General features: G+C 33.0%; 1 long non-coding RNA gene across 1 annotated transcript; it reads right to left on the bottom strand.

Moving 5' to 3' along the window:
* Positions 1-18,210: 18,210 nt before the first annotated feature.
* Positions 18,211-20,440, bottom strand: LOC114728234 (uncharacterized). The gene is made up of 2 exons (XR_003738652.1): positions 18,709-20,440; positions 18,211-18,595 (listed from the first exon to the last, which is right to left on the bottom strand). It is a non-coding gene; the product is annotated as an uncharacterized LOC114728234 (long non-coding RNA).
* Between the last annotated feature and the right edge of the window lie 315 nt (positions 20,441-20,755).

Consider the following 20,755-nt stretch of genomic DNA (forward strand, 5'->3'; position numbering starts at 1 on the left):
ATGAGGTATAATATATATTAAACAGAGATAAGGTTAAAAAGTTATTAAATTTTAAATGAGAGTTAATAAAGTTTAAGATTTTTCCCAGTCTCTATGAAACATATTAGAAGTGGCTTATAAATAGAATCAGAAGAGTTGTATTTAAGAATCCTTAGCTTCTTCGGATCTTTTTCATGGCAAGCTCTCGGAAATTTCTGCCATAACAGCTTTCTCTTCTACCTGTCACTTTATGCCTCTTATTTTATTGGTCTTTTCCATTAGCTGAGCCATTGAAAGATCTTCGAAAGCTAAGTGAGGAGTGACTTCACTCTATCCAGCCTTCTCCCATTAAGAAAGGCAACGGATCATGAAAGAGACAGAGGAGATTTCATTAGTGGATCATCATCGTCATTGTTGTGATATTTGTGCGGGTATATCAAAGAGATGATCCTACATTAATTGGGAATGTGGGAAGATAAAAACAAATTGAGTATCAATCGTGCACAGATTTTTTTTTTATTATTAGGAATATGAAAATCAAATGTTAAAGAGTTTTAATGTCATAAATAGATTTTCAATGCCTTACAGATGGAGTGTTTGAAAATTCTTAATAGTTATTTATTAATTTAATGCATTGAAGATTTTAAACATCAAATGGTAAGTTTATATTATGCAATAAAAACTCTTAAAGTGCCAAACGGATTGTTTCAAGCCATTTAAATGTGTTGAAACGACTTGAAGTCCTGTACAGTCCATTCAAATATTTTCAATGCATTAACCGATTAAATATTAAATAATAATTTTGAAATATTGAACGCATTTTCCATTTACTTCCAACTTCCATAATATTGCAACATTTGATTTCATGCATTCAATGTATAAAACTGGCAATTTAATGTGATTAAGAGGCTGCCAACGTTCAAAATATGAGGCCTATAAAAAGGTGTTTTAATCTAAGGTTTGATACATTGCTCTAGAGTCTTCGAGCTCCTCTCTTTTCCCTCCTATGTATTTTCCTACTTGCTGAGTTTACTATTATCTTCTGCTGTTTTGCTCACCCTGTTTTACGGGAAGAATCTGTTTAATCATAAGGAGTGCCGCATCCTCATCTACTAGTGGTTGTGAAATAGCTCTTAAGTACAATGTCCTTAGGATGTGAGTTGAATTAACTGTTTATTTTATAGGTGCTGCCACCAACAATCTTAAGAGCTAATGTCATCATGAAACAACCTCGACAAGCTGTTGGTTAAAATGACAATGGTGTTGTTCCAATCAATGTTGTCCTGATAATAGTGCCTATTCCTAGGCTATTCTGTGACACTTCAAAAATAGAGACATTTGACAGAAGGAACTTTAGGCGGTGGTAGGAGCATGTTTATTCTATCCTTGACATGCATGGGGGAGCTACAACACTCCATCAGTCTAAACCAAACCTGGATGCTTATCAGTACCAGAGAGATATTTGGACACATGCTAATAAGGTTTGTAGACACACTATTATCAGAAACAATCTATTCGATGTGTACCGTATCCACAAGGAAGCACACAAGATATGGGAATCACTTATCCTCAAGTACATTACAGTGGATGCTGAGAAGCAAAAATTCGTGTTGGGGAACTTCTACAAATGGGAGATGACCGAGGAGAAAGATATCAAGCTTAAAATCAACGAGTATGACAAATTGCTGGAGGAGCTTCATGCTGAGAAGATTAACTTACCAGATGAGTTTGCAGTTGGCATACTGATCAAGAAGCTGCCAGAGACATGGAGTGACTAAAAACAACAATTATATCACAAACAGAAGCAGTTGTCCCTATCAGATTTTATTACCCACATAATAATTGAAGACATAAACAGAAAGGCCATCCAAGCTGTGAAAGGAAAGGAAATAGTTGCCAAAGCAAACTTGGTGAAAGCAAAACCACGCTTCAAGAGGTACAATACCAAAAACAAAAAATAATAAGAATAAAAAATATGATTACAAATCCAAGGACTCTAACCCCAAGTTCAAAAAAAAAAGGCAACTGTTTTGTCTGTAAAAAGCCAGGACACTATATAGCACAATGCAGGAAAAGGGCTACTTAAAAGGGTGATAATCCTCCTAAGCCAAATGTGAATTTGGTTGAAGGAGATGATGGTAGTGATGATGAAGTCATAACTGTAGTGGTTTCTCAGGCCCTTATTGTGTCTGATGTGAAGAAATGGGTGGTGGATTCAAGAGCCACTAAGCATATCTGTGCAAACAGAGAGATTTTTACCTTCTTTGAAGAAGGGGAAGACCACATCTACCTCGCTAACTCCCGAACCACAAAGGTTTAGGGAAAAGGGAAAGTGGTGCTAAAGCTCACATCAAGAAAAACCTTGGCGTTGATGTGCTATATGTCCCTGATGTCAGGGTAGACTTAGTCTGTGGTGCTGCTTGGGAAATCTAGGGTTAGAGTGTCCTTTGAGTCCGACAAGGTTGTCATGATTAAGAATAATATTCTCACTGGGAAGGGGTATTGTAATCAGGGTTTGTTTGTTTTAAGTGTTGCTGATATGTGGCATGTTAGATTAGGACATGCTCATAAATCATATATAAAGAGACTGCCAGATCTTAGGTTAATTCATAGAATTAAAAGTAATGATTTTAACAAAGGCAAAGTTTGTGAGGAAACTAAATTAACTAAGAAGCCACATTTTGCTACTCAGATAGAAACTAAACTGTTATCTTTAATTCATATTGATTTAGGGGATTTAAAACAAGTTGAAACTAGATGAGGTAAAAGATATTATATTACTTTTATTGATGCTTTTTCAAGATATACTAGAGCATATTTGTTGAGAAATAAAAATGAGACTTTTGAAAAGTTTCCTTTGTACAAAGCAGAAGTAAAAAATCAACTAAATAAAAAGATTAAATGAGTTAGATTAGATAGAGGAGGAGAATATTTATTATTAAATGATTTTTGTGAAAAAGAGGGTATATTTTATGAAGTAACTCCTCCTTATTCACCTGAGTCTAACGGTATAGCAGAAAGAAAAAATAAAACTTTAAAAGAAATGATGAATGCTTTGCTTATGTGTTCTGTTGCACCAAATAATTTGTGAGGTAAAGCTTTATTGTGTGCTTGTTTTTTACAAACTAGAATACCCCATAAAAAAACTAAAAAGACACCCTATAAAATATGAAAAGGATTTGTGCCTAACCTCAAATATTTAAAAGTCTGGGAGCGTCTTGTAAAAGTTTTATTACCTGGTTCAAACAAGAGAAAGATTGGTTCTAAAACTTCTGATTGCATGTTTATTGGTTATGCTCAAAAAGTGTTGCCCATCATTTTCTAGTTTTGAAAAGTGATATTTTGAGTCCTAATACGATTGTTGAAACAAAAGATGCAGAATTTTTTGAACATATATTTCCATTAAAAGTTGAGAGTGTTCCTAAAAGAATTAAAAATTCTTCTTCGTCTTCTGAACAAAGTTTAAACGATGGCTTAGTTGAGAATTTAAGGAGAAGTAAAAGGCAGAGAAAAGAAACATCTTTTGGAGATGAGTTTTATACTTATTTGGTACAAGGTGATCCGAAAAATTTTCATAAAGCCATTTCTTGTCCTGATTCTAAGTTTTGGAAAGAAGCTATTAAAGTTGAAATAGATTCTTTAAATCAAAATAAAACGTGGGTGTTGGTTGATTTGCCTCCAGGAGCAAAAACCTATTGGGTGCAAATGGGTTTTCCAAAAAAAAATATTTTTACAAGGCTAGATTAGTAGCCAAACGTTTTACTCAAAAAGAAAATATTGACTATTTTGATACATTTTCTCCCGTAACAAGGATTTCTTTTTTTAGAATCCTAATTGTTTTAGCTTTGATCCACAAGCTTTTTATTCACCAAATGGACGTTAAAACAACCTTTTTAAATGGTGATTTAGAAGACGAAATTTATATGACCCAACCTAAGGGGTGTAATTCCTAGGCAAGAGAACAAAGTTTGCAAACTTGTTAAGTCTTTGTATGTTTTGAAACAAGCGTCTGGACAATAGCATGAAAAGCTAGATCAAGTTTTGTTTAGTGGTGGCTTTTCTGCTGTTAGGGTAGAACGTTGCATTTATACAAAACTTATAAATGATGATTATGTGATTATTTGCTTGTATGTGATGACATGCTTATTTTTGGTACTAGCATGAATATTGTGCTTGAGACAAAACATTTTCTTGCTTCAAATTTTGACATGAAAGATTTGAGTGAAGCAAAGGTGATATTAATTAGGCATAAAAATCATAAGGAGCGAATGTGGTATCCTACTTTCTCAAGAACACTACATTGTAAAAATCTTGAGAAAGTTTGAACATTATGATGTTTCTCTTGTTAGCACTCCTTATGATTCCAATGTGCATTTAACAAAACATGAAGGAGATCCAGTTGTTCAATCTAGATATACACATATTATTGGGAGTTTGTTGCATTTAACAAACTATACCAGGCCATACATAGCATATGCTATGTGTAGGTTAAGTAGATATACTCACTGCCCAAGCATTAAAAATTAGGAGGCTCTACTAAGGGTATTGAGTTACTTGAGGGGTACCATGAACTGTGATATATTATATAGTGGATTTCCCGTTGAATTAGAAGGACACAATAATGCTAGCTGGGTTTCAGACTCATATGAGACAAAATCCACTAGTGGCTATATTTTCAATCTTAGTGATAGGCACCAACATGGAAGTCAGCCAAACAAATTATACTAACAAAATCCTCAGGGGATTCTGAGTTTATTGCAATGGAGTTGGCTAGTTCTAAGGTTGAGTAGTTGAAAAACTTCTCAGTGAATATTCTATTGGGTGAAAAACTAATACTATCAGTGTCTTTAGAATGTGATAGCTGACAAACTCAATTATTTTTATATATTTTGATATCTTTTATATGGGTTTTGTCAACTTAATTAGTCCCTTTTGACCTTAATTGCTTATTAATTGATTTAATATGTTTTATTTTGAATTATTATTTTATAGGGGCAAAATTGTCATATTTTGGTTTAATTGTGAGTAATTGATTTTTGAGGACAATTAATGCTACCTTATTCTTGAATTTTGTTTGCAGGTTTTTGAAAGATTTAAAAATAGAAAAAAAGAAATATAAATAAATAAAAAGAAAAAATATATTAATAAAAGGGGGGCGCAAAACGCAATGTTTTGCTCCCATCCCTAATATCCAATATTGATCCCTATCTTCATATGGTGGGGCGCGGATGTAAGACAGAAGAAGAGAGTGGACGGCGCTGAGAAAAAGAAAGGGAGAAAACGAAGGAGACGGGCGCTGGTTGAAAACGGTCGGCGAAAAAGAAAAAAAAATAGAACAGAGGGATTCAGCGTGAACGACAACAGCGCCTTCATCTTCTTCTTCTTCTCGGCGTCAACAGAACCAGTGAGAACTAGAGGACTGTGAGAGCACGACAGAAACAGAACAGAGAGCTTGAACGGCGAAATGATTACTCTAGCTTTCATCTTCCATTGGCTCCTTCACTGTTGTTCTGCTATTGTTGTGATTCTTGAAGCATACGATGGAGCTTCAATGATGCAGGGACTTTGCTACATCCTTCCAATTCTCTAGAGCAATGGTTATGGCTTGAACTTAAAACTTCAAAGAGGAGTTTTAGCTCTTCCAATCTTTACTTCTTTCATTATAATTGTTATTTCTAGGTCTTAGAATGAATTTTATAATGTTTGAATGGGTTGTGATGGTTTATATTTGTATTAAGACTGGTTGTAGTTGTTGGAATCTTTGATTAGCATTTAACATTATGCTGATTAGCTTTAATTTCTTTACATTGTACTGGGTCAGACTGTATTTTGAAATTATTGTGAACATTCAGTGGTAATTCAAGGTGGCTTGGTTATTGGACTAAAAATGTTAATTACTTTTCTTTGATTTTCTTTTTAGCTAATTTTGCTGAAATAGTTTAATTGTGAATAATTAATATACAAGGTAGCTTGGTGTTGATTATTCTAATTAAATCGAGTCTAAGGGGTAGCTCTTAGAGTCTTTTGAATTTAACTAACTCTCAAATTAATTGAAGTAATGATAGCCTTAATCATTGTGCTAGAGGATTACTTTTCCATTTGCTGTCACTTGTTAATTCTCTTTGTTTATTTCATTCAGATCTATTTTATAAACTAAAAATCCAAAAATTATTTACTCATTTTACATCCTTTTAAATTTTGCCAATTAGTTAGTTAAAAAGAAAATCAATCCCTTTCCAACTCAATTCTTTGTTTTTGATACTTAGTTGCTTAGGATTTCAAATAAAGGCTCCTCAAAGTGAAATGACCCGAGTTTTGCACTATATTGCATTGCTTGGATTTATTTTTGATTGGAAACCCCAAGGTGAACGACAAAGGTTCTCATCAATAGCCAATCAATGATAGCTATGGCTAAAAACAAAACCTTCAATGGTAAAAGTAGATATATTTGATTGAGACATAATATTATAAGGCAGCTGCTAAAAGATGAAGTAATCTTAATCAATTATGTGAGGTCAGGAGTGAACCTAGTGGATTTGTTAACGAAATCTCTAGGGAGGAAACAAATTTATCAAACATCAAGGGGAATGGGACTGAAGCCAATTCAAAATTAATAGCAATGGTAACCCAACCTTTATGATTGGTGATCCCATAAAGAAAGTTAATGGGTAAGAACAAGTCGTTTGTTAGTTGTGCTAGTACTAAACAAACTGTTAGTTCCTTATTATGGTCTTTGAGAAAGTGCTAGAATGCATTTTAGTGAGGCTGTGAAACAACCTCCCTAAATAAACAGATAAACTTAACTTTTTCATAGTAACTTTAAGAAATAACATTTTATAACCAAACTATGCTAAATACAAACTCAAATTATATCACAATCATCTACACTAACTAATTATATAATATTGTTATCCGTGATAGAAAAGAGCAGCACCCAATCATACATCCTATCACGGATAAAAGAATTTTTCTTAATTCATTCAAATACAAACTATATAAGAAAGGATTAATCTTATCTAATATAGTTATAATATAACATATAATATAGCTCATAAGTCAAAATGTTAAGAATTAAATCTTAATTCATACTTTATAATAAATTCATAAACAAATCACATGCGAATATGCCATCCTAGGCCTCTGGCCACCTATCAGCACACATACCACAATAGTACACTCAAAGGACATAAGAAATAATAATGCATGAATCAATTAAAAACAATTTATCCTAAGGTAGCAATATACAGGATACAACATAGCTCATGAACCGAGGAGACGCTACAAGTTGCTAATGTAGCTTTACTCCTCCTGAGCCTTCCCTGACGTTTCTCCTTTAAAGTTTTCACCTGAAAAATGTTAAACAATAGGGATGAGACAACGTCTCAGTAACTAAATCCCTACCTATCACACACCCTAGCATGGGCTAGCGAGGTGTCAGGTGGGATACACAGAGTTAATAATAATTGATAAACATTTATTTAACATTTAAACTCACAATAATCATATAAGACAAATATTTCCACAACTCTCATGCAATTTATACATTTCAAAAGAGATAATGCACTTGTCATTTATTTAAAAGATATAAATATCAATGAATATTCCATGTCATATGCAATTCCTGAACCCAAATCCATCCTTATATCCTCCTTATTTCCGCTGACTGGACCCATGGGCTAAGTTCTTTCTATTTGACTGGCAACTCTGACAAGCTCACCACACGAATGATGTGGACCGGCCAAAGACCACAGAGCACTCGGTGGACCATGGGTCCCCCCTCGAAGAACTAGTGGGGTGTCGCAGTCCCTCGAAGAACTAGTGGGACAATAATAGCAGCCAACCATAGAGCTCCGTATGGAGGCTAATACCACGTGGCAAGTATATGAATCTCAATAACTCCAATTACCTCCTTCCCCACCCAAAATAGATGCACAGGGTTCAAAATAACACATTTATATGCATAATCAACAAAATCTCATAATAACACATCATAATCATGATCACCAATTTCTTGCAATACAAACTATGTCAATCCTTTTTTAAAATAGCATCCCACAAGACAGTTCATACAAAACGTAATATACTTTTATAGAATTAGTTATAAAGCCGTTCACCAACTTCATACTAGAGCATGCAACAGATAGAAATTTAGTTACCTGATCTCCTAGCTAACCGGTCAACTACAACCAGAGTCCAACCTCGAAAATGCCACAATAAAGTTTATATCTACAAACAAAATTAAAATATTATCTCTATAGTATTAGAGTAGGCTACTCACAAAATTCTAGCATCTTACTCCTCCTCTAAAAGCTTTAATTTTACTCAGAACTCTAGCCTAAAAGACATTTCTCTAAGGTTTGGAATGAGAACATATATATATGATTTAGACTCGATTCCTAAATTTTCCTTACTTAAATATCCTTTAATTATTAGATTATATTATTAGAATCATCAAATTCATAATGCAAATAGACAAACTATAAATTTATAACTTATATTCCATCTTCAAAGGACTTAGACAAATAGACTTAGTACGAACCAGGTTATTCTCACTACAAAAGTTAATCCCTTAATCTAACCATTGAATTTAATTTCCTATCTATCATGATATTATCCTCCAAATTATAGCTCAATCTAACGGTGAATGAACTTTAAAATACTAATTTACTATTCAGGACTCTATATGCTAAATCCAAAAGATATAAGTTAAAAACGTACCTAATAACTTGTAACTCGGAGATCCAAATGATGATCCAACCGTTGAAATTAACGATTTGGATGTCCCAAATGGGATGACCAAATTTCAGTCCGATCCAACGGTTAACAAACTCAAAACTAGCACTTTTCTAAGACTACCTCAGATATATGCGAAAATTATTTACTCACTTCAAGCTCCACTTACTATCTCCTATATATAGGCTCCTCAAACTCCTTCACTCTAAAGATTAGTCGATGTGGGACTTCTTAACATTGCTATTTTATCTACTTCCTATCATTTAATCAATGTGGGACTTCTTGACATCGCTATTTTATTCATTTTCTCATACACATACACACACACACACATAAAATCAGAATTATTTTAATTACATATATGTATATTTAACCTCTACCTATTCTATAAAAATTTGTTTAAATATTAGATATATAAAAACTAGGATGTTACAGGCTGAGTGGAAGATCTTAACAATTTCATAGCCCTATGGGATGGTATGCTCATTGCATGTACACTTAATGAAGTCACCTCTACGAATATAGAGTGGGGCCACTTCTATGAGATCATGGAAAAGACTCTAGAGCATTTGTTATGCACCAGGCACGTACATGACCGTTTTAATACGCAAAAATGCTGTTAATAGCAGAAATGTGGGGGTACAATTTGACTATTAATGCCTCTAGTACACACCCAAGAGATGTTGTTTTTAAGCTCATAAGGACCACCAGCACCGCTGTGTACTAAGTATTATTGGTCTAGGTCTGATTTTAAGTTTCAAAAGACCACCAAATACAATGGTTGTACTCATGTATATAACTCAGCTAATGGTATTTTCTTTGACAAATGTGTGGGATTGTTGTGATATTTGTGTGGGTGTGTCAAAGAAGGATCCTACATTAATTGGGAATGTAGGAAGATAAAAATAAATTGAGCATCAATCATGGACAGGTTTTCTTATTATTATTAGGAATAGGAAAATCAAATGTTAAAGAGTTATAGTGTGATAAATGGATTTTCAATGCCTTAAAGATTGAGCGTTTGAAAATTCTTAACGGATATTTATCATTTTAATGTGTTGAAGATTTTAAACATCAAATGATGGGTTTATATTATGCAATAAAAACTCTTAAAGTGCCAAACAGATTGTTTCAAGCCATTTAAATGTGTTGAAGCAACTTGAAATCCTATATGGTTCATTCAAATATTTTCAATGCATTTACCAATTAAATATTAAATAATGATTTTGAAATATTGAACGGATTTTTCATTTACTTCCAACATCCATAATATTGCAAAACTTGATTGCATGCATTCAATATACAAAATTGGTAGTTTAATGTGATTAAGAGGCTACCAATGCTCAAAACATGAGGCCTATAAAAAGGTTTTTTTGTCTAAGGTTCAATACATTGCTGTAGAGTTTTTGAGCTCTTCTCTTTCCCCTCCTGTGTGTTCTCCTTCCTGCTAAGTTTATTATTATCTTCTGTTGTTTTGCTCATCCTGTTATATAGGAAGAATCCATTTAATTCTGGGGAGTGCCGTATCCTAATCTACTAGTGGTTGCGGAATAGCTCTTAAGGATAGCATCCTTAGGACATGACTCGGATTAAATGTTTATTTTACAGGTGCTTTCGCCAACAATTAACAAGGCCGATCAATGTTTATCTAAGTTACATAGCAGATGATGAAACTCGTAGATTCACACAGAGGCTCTGAACTGCCCTTGAAACAGACGAGTTGAATACCTTTTGGGATGATAGGAAGGTTGAGCCAGGTGATTCCATCATGCTACCAGGCCACTTTCTCAAAGCAATTCGAATATCCAACATTTCCATTGTTGTCTTCTCCAAAAACTATGCTTCTTCTACATGGCACCTTGAGGAGCTCTCAGAGATCGCTGCACGAATTCATGAACCACGATATATAGTTTTCCCAATTTTCTATGATGTATATCCGTATGAGATTCAAAACAATAGTTCTTTTGAAAAAGCTTTTGCTAAACATGAACAAAGGTTCACTGCAAATAAATGCAAGGTACACAGCTGGAGGTTAGCTTTAACACTAGTGGCCAATCTCTCCAGTAGGCATGTGCCATTCGAGTGAGTAATTTTTCTTGATCGTAACTTTCAAGTGATCACAATAGGAATATTAGAGATCTTCAAGTAACTGTATATTAATCAATTAATGAAACATAGTACTGATCAAGTAGATTAATTTTGGTGCTTTTTAGACATCGCGTGTTTTTTCACAAGGAAGGAGATCAAATTTGTCGAAGGCATTTTACGGTCTTGTTCCTTTCTTCAAGAAAATGGAATTCAAAATTTAGTTGAAAAATCACTCATCACTATTATATATAAAAAAACAAAAAACAAAATGCATAGTTTGCTACAAGAAATAGGAAGACAAATTGTTCGTGATGAATTCCCTTTTAGGCCAGACGAGCGGAGTAGATTGTGGGATTTTGATAATATTTATGATGTTATGAACAATAACAAAGTGAGTTTTGCCACAGCTTTTTGTTTGGCTGATGACCTCAAGTTGTAGTAATCTCACTTTGCATCATTATTACATAGTGTATTTAATTCTCGGGTCACTCTCAAAGTTGAAGCTATAGTCTCGAAACTAGAAGATTCAACACATTCAAAAGGGAGAACACTAAGGGTTGAAGGTTTATCACGTATGCACAATCTTAGACTACTCATATTTCATAATGCGAAATTTTCTGGAGTCGTTGACAATCTTTCAAGCCATCTCCGATATATTTCATGGCACCAATATCCTTACACTTCTTTGCCGCCAAGTTTTGAACCAAATGAACCTGAGGAATTGATTTTCCCTGATAGTTGCATCACTAATATTTGGCATGGACCAAAGATACGTGATAATTGCATCACAAGTACATAGGCTCATTTATAAGCAGTAATCAAAATATTTATAAAATATTTATGATTTCTATTTAATTTATATTAAGAAATTATATTTTTTTCCATGTATATTCATGCATGTATGTGTATGTGTTTGCGTGTGTTAGTCATCAAGTGTTTGTGCATAAAGTTTTTTAATGAAAAACTTTAACTTTTCTTCTTACATCGTTTTCAGGAATTACCCTCAATCGGAGCAATACGGTTCATGTTGTCCGAAGTAAAAGAGGGCTTTTCTCCACGAGTAAATGGAAATCTATAAGCACCAATCAAAATATTTATATCATCTAACAATCAGAATATGATTTCTATTATATAACAAGAAATTATATTCTTTTAATTCATGTATGTACATTTGTGTTAAGAGATTGCACGTAAAATTTTCTTTGAAAATTTTTAACCTTCCTTCTTTAACTTCGTCATTTTTAGGAATCATTCCCCCTCTCAACATTACAACGTGTGTTGGCCAAAGCAGAGGAGGAAATGTCTAAACTAGTAAATAGAAATGGCTTGTTTATAAGAAATAATCAAAATATTTATATAAACTGACAAAGCATATATGATGTCTATTTAATATATATATATATATGAAGAAATTACATATTTTTATTTTAACCGTGCACGTAAACATGTATTACGTCTTTGTTTGTTTAAGTTTCGTATGAAAAATTTTAACATTCCTTCTTATATCATGTTCAGGAAGCAACCACACTCAACATTCTCGGATTTGGTGCTCGAAGCAAGAATGAAATTGTTTTCACCAGTAAATGGAAATGACTTGCTTAGGAGCAATAATCAAAATATTTATACCGACTAATAAAATACATATGATTTCTATTTTATATATATATATATATAAAGAAATCGTATATTTTTATTTTTATCCTTGCACGTCTATATTATTTAAGCGTTTGGGTGGGCAAGGTTTTTTTTATGAAACACTTTAACCTTCCTTCTTTCTTCATTTTCAGAAATCACCCTCACTCTCAACATTATGGCATCAGCTGAGACAAGGGGAGAAGGAAATATCACAAGAAGTAAATAGAAACGACTAGTTTGAGAAATAATCAAAAGACTTATATAAACTAATAAACAAATATATGATGCCTATTTAATATAGACACGGACGCAAACAAACATATATATGAAGAAATTATATATTTTTATTTTTAATCGTACATGTATATATATTTGTTACTTGTTTGTGTGTAAAATTTTCTATTTGGCATTTCTTCTTATGTCATTTTCAAGAAGCAACCCCACTCTCAAAATTCTCGGATTTGCTGCTTGAAGCAAAAATGAAAATATTTTCACGAGTAAACGGAAACGACTTGTGGGCACTTAATGGGTCAACATCCTTATATCAGCTAATTAAAAATGACTCCTTTGGTCCTAAATATAAGACTCTTTTTGCAGTATAATTTACACTACAAAAAAAGTCTTATATTTAGGATCGGATGGAGTATATCATTTCTATTTAATATATATATTAAGAAATAATATATTTTTTATTTTTATGCATGCATGTCTATATCTGTCTAAGTGTTTGGGCGTGTGAGGTCTTTTATGGAAAATTTTAACCTTTCTTCCTTCGTTGTTTTCAGGAATCACCCTGACTTTTAACATTATGGCATGTGCTGGACAAGAAAATATCTGAACAAGTAAATAGAAATATTCGTTTATAAGCAATAATGTAAACTAATAAAACATAAATGACGTCCATTTAATATATTTGATATGTATGATTTATATTTGATATATTTAAAGTAAGAAATCATGTGTGTGTGTGTGTTAAGTATTTGTGTGTGTAAGGTTCTATGCAAAACTTTAATCTTCCTTTTTTCTTCGCTTTCAGGAATCATCCTCACCCTTAAAATTATGGAGCGTGCTGCACGAAGTAGAGAAGGAAATATCTAAACAAGTTAATAGAAATGACTCGCTTATCATCAATATTCAAAATAATTATATAAACTAATAAAACATATATGATGTCTGTTTGATATGTGTCTGCGTGTGTGTAGAAATTTTTTTTTTTAATCATGTGTGTGTTTGTGTGTGTTAAGTGTTCTTGTGTAAAGATTCTCAGATATGCTGCGCCCAGCAAAAATGAAAATTCTTACACAAGTAAATGGAAACGGCTTGTTGATATGATGAACAATAATCAAAATACTTATATCGACTAGTAAAATATATATGATTTTTATTTAATATGTGTGCATATATATATTGAGAAATCATATAGTTTTATTTTTATTCATGTATGTATATGTGTCAAGTGTTTGGGAACTAATGTGACGTCTTCTGTGAAATATTTTAACCTTCCTCCTTTCATTGATTTTAGGGATTACCCTCACTCTCAACATTAAAGCATGCGCTGCAACAAGCAGGAAAAGAAATATCTGAAAAGGTAAATAGAAATGACTGGTTTATAAGCGATAATCAAAATATTTATATAAACTAGTAAAACAAAAAATATAGATATTTATGCATAAAGAAATTATATATTTTTATTTTTATCGTGCGTGTATATGTTAAGTGTTTGTGTAAAGCTTTCTATGACATACTTTTACATTTCTTCTTATATCATTTTCAGGGAGCAGCCACCCTCTCAACATTATTCTCGGATATGCTGCGCGAAGCAGAAACGGAAATGTTTTCACAAGTAAATCGAAATGACTTTGTCTCAGAACACTAATCAAAATATTTATATCAACTAACAAGATATATATGATTTCTATTTAACGTGTGTTTTTATTTTTATTCACGCATGCATATATTACAGTACTTAGTATAGAAGAGTTATATAACTAATTTATAAATATTAAGAAAATTAGTTAAGTTAGTTATTTTTAATAAATATATATATTGTTTTTTCCAAAATACACTTATTAATTATGTGCATTTGAATTATATCTTGATAGTAGCTCTATAACATATGTGATGACTATAAGTATTGCTTGAAAGAAAGGAAAATATTAGAGATAAAGTAGATTAGAAGTCTTATATTTAATACCAAATTGAATATTCAACTAGCTATTATATTAAGGACCAATAGTATATATTAAGTGCGTTTAGGTGTGTGAGGTTTTCTATGAAATACTTTAACCCTCCTTCTTTCATTGGTTTTAGGAATTACCCTAACGCTCAACATTATGGCGCGTTCTGCACGAAGTAGAGAAGGAAATATCTGAACAAATAAATAGAAATGGCTTGTTTATTAGCAATAAAAAAATATTCATATAAACTAATGAAATATATATGTGATGTCTATTTGATATATATATATATATATGAAGAAATTGTATATTTTTATTTGTATCATCTATGCATATATGCGTTGAGTGTTTAAATGTTTCTACGGAAAACTATAACATTTCTTCTTATATGCATATATGCGTTGCCATTTAGATTCAGTTTTCTCAAAGTAGGGAGCACTATGAATGGAGAATATATAGTACTTTTTGTATTAAAACAAGACACTTGGGGGGTATTTAACAACGGGTAAAAGGTATCTATATTTGTTTAGGAGTTTGATTGAATAATTTCTAGTAATTTAAATATTTACGAGCTAAAAGAAGAACATGAACATACCATTCTGCCCTTCCATAGTTCTGTCATGCGGCTTTCAGGCATAATCAGTTGAACAAGTGTGTCAGATTGAAAACCCGACGGTAAAGAAGTGAAAGGATATTGATGCCATGAAACATATCGCAACTTGCTTGAGGAGCTTAATGATGACCCTCAACTATATTATGCATGTGCCAAGATGCTTACGCGGTTGAGATGGGCTAGGCGAGTCTATTTGGAGTTTATGCATGATAGATGCAAGTTGTTGGGGGTGGTTGATACCGGCAGCACAAGACCCAGACACATGGAAAGGACCTGCAGAATAGAATTTAGTTTAGGACTTAATTGTTTCATTGTTGTTATTGTACTTGTTAACTTGAATTGATTGTTGTTTTAACCTAAACTGATGTGGCCTGTTGTAGAAACTTTATTAATGACTAAGTAATATATTGACTCTAATTTCTACTTGTCATCTATGTGTTTGCTTTTCTGTTTGTAGTATGAAAATTATTTACACTTTGTTTAGTTTGGTAACTATAATGTTCACACTTTGTTGTCATCACAGTTACAGGGTTAATTCCAGAAATGGCTAATATAATTGGAATGATGATTCATCATGAAATGAAGATACTTTGCGGAATTGGAATAACGATTCATGGTAGAATGAAGATGACCATTCAACATAGTTATCCATGATTAATGAAGAATTAACACAATATGAAGCAGTAGGTGCATTGGTTGGTCATTATTATATTGTGAAATATATATGTTTAAACAACCCTGCAAAACTAGTGAGCTAACAAGAAACTTATGGGCACAAGGCATTATGGAGAAGCATGATGATCGATGTCCCAAAATGTTTAGAGTGGATAAACATGTTTTCCACCTCTTATGTACTAAATTAGAGGAACATGGTTCAAAAAAGTCTAAGTATATAGGAATTGAAGAAATGGTCGCGATGTTTTTAAACACGGTTGCATATGGACAATGCAATAGGATGATCCAGGAATGGTTTCAACGTTCAGGGGAAACTGTAAGTAGGCACTTTCACAATGTACTGCAAGCTTGCCTTAGCCTATCGAGTGAATTTATTTGACCCATAGGTCCTACATTTCATGGAACTCAGAAAAATTGAGAACAATCCACGTTATTATCCATTTTTTAAGGATGCAATCGAAATAATTGATGGCACTCATATACAGTGTGTTGTCCCCGTTGCAAAACGAGACAAATTTATTGACAGAAAGGGAAATCCATTAAAAAATGTCATGGCTATATGTGATTGGGATATGTGTTTCACTTTTGTCTTGGCAAGATGGGAGGGATCTGCACATGATGCTCGTATATTTGATAGTGTTATTACAAATTCATCTCTTAATTTCCCTCATCCACCCCTAGGTATATGTTTCTATGTTCCAATCACGCATGTTTTTTTTAATTATTTCATATTTTTATTCATTTCACAATCTCTTAAATTGTTTCATGAATTATTAGGGAAATATTACTTGGTTGATGTGGGATATCCAACACCAAAGGGATATCTAGCTAGGTCCATACAGATTTGAACACTATCACCTTCTGGACTTCCGACGACAAGTAGGATTCCGAAATAGTAACAAAGCCTTCAATTATTATCATCCCAGTTTAAGGTGTACAATAGAAAGAACATTCGGTATTTGGAAGAATAGATTTCAAATCTTACGAAACATGCGTAGTTACGACTTCCAAACACAAGTGTATATGGTTTGTGCAACAATGACCATTCTTAACCTTATAAGGAGACATTCAAGCTCCGACTTTTTTTTTGAACAAGTTGAAAAAGGTAATATAATTGGCAAACATGATCAGGCTGAAGGTAGTCAGTCATCATCTTCAAATGTTACATCACAGTCTTCATCGCATATGAATCACGTCCGTGATGCAATCAGAGACCAAATTATCCATAGATTATCAATTAATTAATTATGTAATATTATTTCGTTTCACTTTGTCGCAATACTGCCAATTGGAGTTCAAAACATTTTTATCCATTCAAATTATGTTTAGCTTTATATTAGCAATATTTTTTTTTCATGTCTTTGATGCTTTCAAATTTAATTCACTCAATCAATTACACTTTTTCATATTAAATTAATTTAAATTTATTGTATTATGCCAATTCATTTTTTTTATCATGTTTCACTTCATATTTTAAATATTTCTTATTATTTCTCTAAATTTTTTAATTTAAATTCACTCATTAAATTTTACTTCTTCATTATATTATCTCAATTCATTTTTTTTTCCATCTTTCACTTTGTATTTAAAATATTTTTTATGATTTCTCTAAAATTTTAAAATTTAATTCACTTCTTCATATTAAATTATTTTAATTCCATTGTATTATGTGAAATCATTTTTTTAATCATTTTTCATTATTTATTAAAACTCATATCCATTTTGGTCATTTTACAACCAAACTTACTTTTATTCAACTATAATCGAAACAACTTTTTGCCAATCTCATATTTGCAAACTAGCTTTTTTGAACTCCAATCCAAATACAATTAAGTTTATTCAATTTAGCTTTTACCTGACTTCACTTATTCATAAATTACTTTTTCGATAAGCAGCTTTTCTAATCGCTGATCCAAACAGAGCTTGTGACTTAATTCAAGCCACTTTGGTTAACGTCATTGGAATAAAAACGTTAACTAGGCCTAAATGACCTTTCAAGCTCAACTGGAAAAAAAAAAAAAAACAAAATGTTCAGCTTGCTTATTTCTACTCTCTTTGTTCCTTATTATAAGATTCTTTTAACTAAATTATATTGTTTAAAAAAACAGTTAAAAGCAATTAATATGTAGCAAATGCAATTTTTTTTCCAAATACACTCTTACATATAAATGGGAAACTATAAAAGAGTAATAATGACATAAATGAAAAAAGAAAATGTATTAGATGCATTAGGATACCACAACTGGATGGAGTACTTTTGAAGTTCGAATACCTTCATTCTTTTAACTACTTTCAAATAATTCATTAACATTTAACAAGAAGAACAAGCAACTTTATCTCATTAACTCAACTAGATGGATAGCACAACGCTGCTAAACTTTAATATCTCATTCATCATAACATCTCATTCTATAATTTCTTTAAGTGCTCTTCTTAGTTTCCCTTTACATCCTTTCACAAAGTTAAAAGACCATCAACTCAACTTTTTTCACCTGCACTTCAACGGGCCTTCTTTGCGCACGAACAAAGTAAGCAAGCTAGTCTTTCCTGAGCAATGATGATACGAAGTTTCAGATGTAAGACCTCTTGAAAGTTTCTCCAGGCCCTCGCTACTAGCTCGACCACATTGTTCAATATTGGTTCAGTATGAAACCAGAGTCACACCAGACACACTTCAAATCAACTTCAAATCAATCTTTTGCACATATAAATTGACTTAAACTTCAATGCAAGGCATTATATTAATGAAATAAAAGAGGGAAATTAGAAATGCAAAGCCAGAGTTTTTTTAATTCAAAAAACTTTTACATTATATATCCTCTGAAAGACGATCAATGCAAAAACAGGAAGGTGTCGTAGTACATCACTCAGGTTTGTCAATGCTGCTTGATCTGAAGCATCCAACGAGGATTCAGGGTCACCTGCACTGTGAACTTGACCTTGATTTCCTTGTAGCAATTAGGAGAGAGGTTACAACTTACAACAGATAATGGTCATTGAAAAGTGAGAAGGGACCAATGCATATTAACTTCAAAAGGCATTATAAGTCGTTCTCTGTTGGGACTGAAGAGCCATTACTTGCAATGCTTACATGCAATGCTTTGGGAAATACAATCAAGAGATCTAGCCTCTCTTCGCAAAACAAACAAAAGGATCAGCAGCCTCGTACCCTACTACTTTTACAAGATTGGAATAGAATGAATAGGAAACCATTCACTATTTTATGACAATTTTCAATCCAAATGATGAATGAAAGGTAACTTACTAATGCACATCATGCTCGATTGGGGTGGCGATGAATTTTCATCTTGAAAAGTCTGAAGCACAGAACGATTAATGGGCTGCTGCTATTGCATCATATTTGTGAAGCAGTGAGAATGAGTCCCTATTTTTGTGAAGAGCTGCCTAACAATTCTTGCCTTTGCATCCTCTTAGATATAAATGCAGCTTCATCTGATCTTCCTTCAGCCTCTAGAGCGGACATTAGTTCATCTAGACATGTCAATTCCAGATGTAAGCCTTTCTCCATCAATAAATAGCATGAACCAAAGGCTTCTGAAACCTTGCTCCTTTTATAAACGCCCAAAATAACAGCATTGTACAAATCAAGATCAACATTTTGATGATTTTCAATAGAAAATGCCAGCAGTGATAGCTTTTCTGCCATATCATAGTCCTCTCTTCGACACAGGCTTCGCAACAGAACACTGAAAAGCATGTCGTAGTGCTTAACAAAATTACCAAGCTAAAATGCTGTACTGTAAGAATCTAGCCTAGGTCATATCTCAAAGGAGCTGAATGATACTAAAGTTCCTAAAAGGTCCAAAGAACCACAAATTAACAAATTAAAGATTGTAAACGGAGGAAAAATATTTCTATAAATTTCTGATTTAATGCTAAACTACTGTTTATATGTTTCGCTTTTATATTCAGAGAGGAAATTGTAGATTACGGAAAGAGTTGAGTACAATGATAACACTTGAGACAAATGGTGAGAATGTTCCCTTAGAGATAATCCGTACCCTCCTTGCCTATTTAGTAACAGAGGTTGGTGGATCGAAGAACAGCTTGACTCACAACTTGTAAGCCTACTCAATGCGAATATTCAACTCGAAAGAATTCACAGCAAGTATTAATTGATTCGGCCTCCGGGTAATAATCAGTAATTCAATTCCTCTACTAATGACCAACTCGGTCCAATTCAATTTAACTGACTCAAATCAATAGCAATAACTAAACTTGGTTCAGAATTCAGATGCAGAATCAGTTCAACCAGAGGATGTAAACGTCGACTTGAGCTTACATATGATTATCAATTATTGCTCCTAATAATCTCACTACTCCAGATAACAGCAAACAGTTCAAATCTGAATTCTAACATTTAATCTTACAACTCGTTCAATCAAATGGAAGGACTTAGCCCAGAACAGATTGAGAAGAACTCTCGGGGTGAAGATCGAAGGCTCAGGTACGGTCATATCTCGAAGTGAACAAAAAGGATTCAGCTACGCATGTTCTGGATCTGTGAACGGCTTCGATTAATTGATGTGACAGCCATGTAGAGAACGAAATGGCGATGGAGTTCTGAAATCTGGAAGAAAGGGCGAGAGACACGGAAAAAGATGAAGGTTCCCCCGAGTCAGAGCAGAGCGTCGAGGAATTAATGAATATCCCTTTTCTTCTTCGGTCCAATCCCTTTAAATGATTCTCCTCCAACGGTTCATAACAGAATTCTCTTTCCCTCCGGTTCCCTCAAAACGCAAAACTCCACTATTCAAAGTCTTCCTCTAATCCCTTTTGGGCTGGGCCCGAGCTTCTGTGTCTTTAGATTCTGGGCCAAGATCTTATAAACCAA

Source organism: Neltuma alba, unplaced genomic scaffold (assembly GCF_004799145.2).
Source record: "Neltuma alba isolate B1F8T4 unplaced genomic scaffold, ASM479914v2 tig00012524_pilon, whole genome shotgun sequence".
NCBI lineage: Eukaryota > Viridiplantae > Streptophyta > Magnoliopsida > Fabales > Fabaceae > Neltuma > Neltuma alba.